The sequence below is a fragment of the Coregonus lavaretus genome, assembly GCF_964263955.1.
Source record: "Coregonus lavaretus genome assembly, chromosome: 28".
Lineage (NCBI taxonomy): Eukaryota > Metazoa > Chordata > Actinopteri > Salmoniformes > Salmonidae > Coregonus > Coregonus lavaretus.
The window spans coordinates 1,811,747-1,817,969 of NC_140015.1; the positions used below are offsets into that span (position 1 = coordinate 1,811,747).

Consider the following 6,223-nt stretch of genomic DNA (forward strand, 5'->3'; position numbering starts at 1 on the left):
TAGAAGGGTCCTGTATTGGCTATGACCACAGGCCTTGTAGAACAACAGAGTATAACCTCAACAACCTCTCCGCATCTCCCTCCTTCATGTGCATCCTGCATGTTGGACAGGAAGAAGCCAAAGCTGAGTCTTGCCTCAGTATGTTGTGGTCCCCCTCACTAGACCTGGTTGCCTCTGGCACTGATATTTTTTCTCATTGCCTTTCTGTATTTGTAGACATTTCTACAGCCTGGCATATGGCATGGGAGATGCTTCCTCTGTAGAGGTTGGCCCCTGACACCAGTTGCAATGTCAGTGATGTCACCAAACATGATGAATCTGTCCATGATTTGTGACACAGAGGCATGCAGCCAGCTCCTCTTCACATGCTACTGATGTGGTCGGGAATGAAACAGTCTGGGGCATTTGTTGAGACACATTTTTAAAAGTGTGATACCGTCAATGATAAATACATATTTGTTAATGCAATAGACATGACAAAAAAATTATCGAATTACATGGTAAAGGTTTACCAGAATAAGAATACGTTCTCAGATATGTTAAACATTTTCAAGCATTTCATTTATACATATGCACTACTAGCTACAGTGCCTTCAGAAAGTATTCATACCTCTTGACTTATTCCACATTTTGTTGTGTTACAGCCTGAATTCAAAATTGATTAAATAAAATGTTGCTCGCCCATCTACATACAATACCCCATAATAACAAAGTGAAAATATGTTTTTAGAAATGTCTGCAAATATATTGAAAATAACATACAGAAATATCTAATTTACATAAGTATTCACACCCCTGAGTCAATACTTTGTAGAGGCATGTTTGGCGGTGATTACAGCTTTGAATCGTCTTGGGTATGTCTGTATCAGCTTTGCACATCTGGATTTGGGGATTCTCTCCCTTTCTTCCTTGCAGATTTTCTCAAGCTCTGTTAAGTTAGATGGGGAGCAGTGGTGAACAGCAATCTTCAAGTCTTTCCCCATATTTTCAATGGAATTCAAGTCTGGGCTTTGGCTGGGCCACTCAAAGACCTTCACATTCTTGTTCTGAAGCCAGCGTTGCTTTGGCTGTATGCTTAGGGTCAATGTCTGTTGGATCGTAAATCTTGGCCCCAGTCTAAGTTTGTTTGCACTCTGGAACAGGTTCTCATCAACATTTGCCTGTATTTGGCTCCATTCATTGTTCCCTCTATCCTTACTAGTCTCCCAGTCCCTGCCATTGAAAAGCATCCCCATAGCATGATGCTGCCACCACCATGCTTCACGGTAGGGATGGTGTTAGACAGGTGATGAGCTGTGCCTGGTTTTCTCCTGGCATAGCGCTTTGCATTCAGGCCAAAGAGTAACATTTTTGTCTCATCAGACCACATAATCTTTTGCCTTATGATCTCAGAGTCTTTCACGTGCCTTTTTGCAAACTCCAGGCGTGTTGTCATGTGCCATTTTCTCAGGAGTGGTTTCTGTGTGGCCACTCTCCCATAAAGCCCACATTGGTGAAGTGCTGAAGAGACTGTTGTCCTTCTGGCAGGTTCTCCCATCTCAGCCAAGGAACTCTGTAGTTCTGTCAGTGGTCATTGCTCAGTTTGGTCGGACGGCCAGCTCTTGGCAGAGTCTGCACCATTTCCATTCAACTGAACGTTCCAGAATGTAAAAATGGCAGACGCGCAACCCTCATGACTACACAGCGAGCGGTGACTCACTGGTCTGGTATCTTGGGCTTGTAAAAGGGGGAGGTTCGCTACATTCTTTGCGACTTTTAGGGACTTTTTGATTGGTTCTCATATGCACGCTATTTGATAGAGAGACGATACTGCCACACTTAAGGATTTAATTAAAATAGGAGCAACTTGAAGCATTTCAAGCCTTTTTGCGAGGAGAGGATGTATTATTAGTCTTGCCAAAAAGCTTAGGGAAAAGCCTCATTTACCAGCTAGCTAGTTGTAGTCTTCAAGAAGCAAGGAAAACAGCATCCAAGTTTGACAGTCGTGTCCCCGCTAAAAGCTGTGGTGGACGGAGGAACAAATCCGCGAGGCAACAGCCCTGGGTCTCAAAGTGGTGGTTGTGGAGGAAGACAAAAATGCTATATGGGAGGGTGCATGCGACTTTGTCTTCTGAAGTCCGGAGAGCTGGCCTCAGTCCTATACAGCTCCAAATTAGTTGGAATCGTTGTGGATGATGTTCATATAACCTACATATGGTATGTACAATGACCTAGAACTGTCCTTCGAAGGTATGGAATGGCACTGCGATGGATACATGTAATGTCGGAATGGAAATCATAGTGATGACATACCAGTGAATGATTGATTGAAAGTTTTGTATTTGTACAAACACATTGAGTAAGAAGTGTTTGTTTGCATGAAATGTTTGCATGATAGGCCTATAAGATATTGAGTAGCCTAAATAAAGTGATAGAACTGCATCATACATGACTGGGTGACAGGCAGCATAAGGGCTGAAAGAGGCAGTCCAGAAAGTACTTTTACTGGAGTAAACTATGGAAACCCCAAGCATAACATTTTCTTATGCAAGAACTACTAGCATAGTAATCAAATGTGCTTCAATATCTTTATATTGTTACCAATTATACATTTATTCTGAAGGGGGATGGGAATTAAGAATCTAAAGCGTCTGTCTTTGAGTGACAGAGCGAGTTAAACATGAGGAGCCATTTTGAGAAGGCATTACTTCCTATAGATTATAGCCCATGTTGACTGTCTACTTTACTAGGGGCCATCGCCACTCATAGATAGTGTCTTCAAAGTGAAACACAACATAAAACAAAAACCTGTAGGTCTTTTAAAGAGGTGTTACTTTTATGTCATTTCCCAATTCCAACAAATTATACTGTTTTTAAAGGAGGTCTTCTTAGTGCCAGCATGAGAGAGAGAGAGAGAGAGAGAGAGAGAGAGAGAGAGAGAGAGAGAGAGAGAGAGAGAGAGAGAGAGAGAGAGAGAGAGAGAGAGAGAGAGAGAGAGAGAGTGTCTCAAGACTATATAGTCTGGTTTAGGAAGGGAATGTCAATGGAATGGTTTATGGAAACAAGGTGTTCCTCAAGTACTGCAAGAAGTAGTGGCAGAGGTGATTTAACTTAACATCAGAAGCCCATGTAGGTGTCTGTGGCGATGCCTGCTCACTTACCCTTCAGCACATCATGTACACGGCCTGTACATTTTAACACTACTCCCTCTTGTATCCCCCTCTCTCTCTTCTCTCCACTTCTCCTGCTGTAGGACGCAGAGAAGATGAAGAAGGTAGTACCTGCAAGAGGGTGTTGGGATAACAACAGACAATGGAAAAGCTCAGAGACACTGACGTCTGCCACTGACATTCAAGGTGTGCCACAAATGCGCTGGCTGGCTAGGCTACCTAGACCTTTCATTCCAAATTATTGACTGAAATTAACCTATCAACATAGTGATGACATATACTGTGCAAATAACTTTTTACTAAACGATGCACCTTGCATAAAGCCAGCTCGGTCCAATTGCAGTTGTTGTCTCTGTGTCTGTTTAGTCTCAAATTCATATGAACAAGTACAAGGTTGCTGTAGTTCATTCATCCTCTTTAGGGTCTCAAGTTGGAAAAACTCATAGCCCACTGAGTGTTTTACAATGTTATGGTTGGAAAACTGTCCCATAGAAATCTAAATGTCCTTTCACTATTTACAGGAGTTCAGCTATCCAGAATCAGAACTGAGATCATGCTACTATGAGGCTGAACAATAATTGTTCCTCTGCACCAGGGTACAGAGAAGAATGAAAGACATCTTCACTCGACATCTTCACTGAGTCTACACACCTTCACATTTCAAAAAGTCATTCAATGTTTGCTTCATGGATCTTTTATTTATTTAACCTTCATTTAACTAGGCAAGTCAGTTAAGAACTAATTCTTATTTACAATGATGGCCTACCAAAAGGCAAAAGGCCTCATGCAGGGACGGGGGATTAAAAATAAAAATGTAGGACAAAACACACATCACGACAAGAGAGACACCACAACACTACATAAAGAGAGACCTGAGACAACAACATAGCATGGCAGCAACAAATGACAACACAGCATGGTAGCAGCACAACATGGCAGCAGCACAACATGGTACCAGCACAAAACATGGTACAAACATTATTGGGCACAGACAACAGCACAAAGGCAAGAAGGTAGAGACAACATTACATCACGCGAAGCAGCGACAACTGTCAGTAAGAGTCTTTAAATGAAGAGATGGAGATAAAACTGTCCAGTTTGAGTGTTTTTTGCAGCTCGTTCCAGTCGCTAGCTGCAGCGAACTGAAAAGAGGAGCGACCCAGGTGATGTGTGTGCTTTGGGGACCTTTAACAGAATGTGACTGGCAGAATGGGTGTTGTATGTGGAGAATGAAGGTTGCAGTAGGTATCTCAGATAGGGGGGAGTGAGGCCTAAGAGGGTTTTATAAATAAGCATCAACCAGTGGGTCTTGCGACGGGTATACAGATGACCAGTTTACAGAGGAGTATAGAGTGCAGTGATGTGTCCTATAAGGAGCATTGGGGGCAGATCTGATGGCCGAATGGTAAAGAACATCTAGCCGCTCGAGAGCACCCTTACCTGCCGATCTATAAATGATGTCTCCGTAATCTAGCATGGATAGGATGGTCATCTTAATCAGAGTTAGTTTGGCAGCTGGGGTGAAAGAGGAGCGATTACGATAGAGGAAACCAAGTCTAGATTTAACCTTAGCCTGCAGCTTTGATATGTGCTGAGAGAAGGATAGTGTACCGTCTAGCCATACTCCCAAGTACTTGTATGAGGTGACTACCTCAAGCTCTAAACACTCAGAGGTAGTAATCACACCGGTGGGGAGAGGGGCATTCTTCTTACCAAACCACATGACCTATGTTTTGGAGGTGTTCAGAACAAGGTTAAGGGCAGAGAAAGCTTGTTGGACACTAAGAAAGCTTTGTTGTAGAGCGTTTAACACAAAATCCAGGGAGGGGCCAGCTGAGTATAAGACTGTATGTTGACTGTATGTTGTTGATGTAAATTGAGAAGAGCGTCGGGCCTAAGATCGAGCCTTGGGGTACTCCCTTGGTGGCAGGCAGTGGCTGAGACAGCAGATGTTCTGACTTTATACACTGCACTCTTTGAGAGAGGTAGTTAGCAAACCAGGCCAAAGACCCCTCAGAGACACCAATACTCCTTAGAATGGAATGATCTACCGTATCAAAATCTTTGGCCAAGTCAATAGAAATAGCAGCACAACATTGCTTAGAATCAAGGGCAATGGTGACATCATTTAGGACCTTTCCGGTTGCAGTGACACATCCATAACCTGAGCGGAAACCAGATTGCATACCAGAGAGAATACTATAGACATCAAGAAAGTCAGTTCATTATTGACAAGTTTTTCCAACACTTTTGATAAACAGGGAAAATAGAAATTGGCTTATAACAGTTAGGATCAGCTTGATCTCTCCCTTTAAATAAAGGACGCACTATGGCTGCCTTCCAAACAATGGGAACCTCCCCAGAGAGGAGAAACAGGTTAAAAAGGTCAGAGATAGGCTTGGCGATGATAGGGGCTGCAACCTTAAAGAAGAAAGGATCTAAACAATCTGACCCAGATGTTTTTTTGGGGTCGAGTTTAAGGAGCTCCTTTAGCACCTCAGACTCAGTGACTGCCTGCAGGGAGAAACTTTGTAGCGGGGCAGGGGAAAAAGAAGGAGGAGCATTGGGCCTAGTCACATTAGAAGGGGTGGGAGATGAGGAAATGTTGAACGGGCAAGGAGGCATGGCTGAGTCAAATAGGAATCCTGACTTAATTAAGTGGTGATTAAAGAGCTCAGCCATGTGCTCCTTGTCAGTAACAACCACATCATCAACATTAAGGGACATGGGCAGCTGTGAGGAGGAGGGTAAATTCTCCAGGTCTTTAACCGTTTTCCAGAACGTCTTGGGGTTAGACCCACAGAGAGAGAACTGCTCCTTAAAGTAACTAACTTTGGCCTTCCGGAAGCCTGAGTGCACTTATTTCTAATTTGCCTGAACGAGAGCCAGTCAGCCTGAGTATGCGTGTGCCGAGCCTTTCGGTAAATGGAATTCTTGAGGTGGAGTAACTCTGCAAGATCACGGTCGAACCAGGGGCTGTTTTTAATTCAAATGTTCTTTATGGGGGCGTGTTTGTTAACAATACCACTGAAAATATCAAAAAAGGTCCAAGCGTCTTCGACAGATGGGATCAA

The 6,223-nt window shown here is 43.3% G+C and overlaps 1 long non-coding RNA gene across 2 annotated transcripts; it reads left to right on the top strand.

Annotated features, from left to right (window-relative positions):
- Positions 1-1,768: 1,768 nt before the first annotated feature.
- LOC311103446 lies at positions 1,769-3,735 on the top strand. Of its 2 annotated transcripts, XR_014610089.1 has the most exons (3): positions 1,777-2,196; positions 3,233-3,335; positions 3,671-3,735. It is a non-coding gene; the product is annotated as an uncharacterized lncRNA (long non-coding RNA). The 2 variants fall into 2 exon arrangements; XR_014610088.1 differs by lacking the exon at positions 3,671-3,735 and having other exon boundaries at positions 1,769-2,196; positions 3,233-3,491.
- Positions 3,736-6,223: the final 2,488 nt, after the last annotated feature.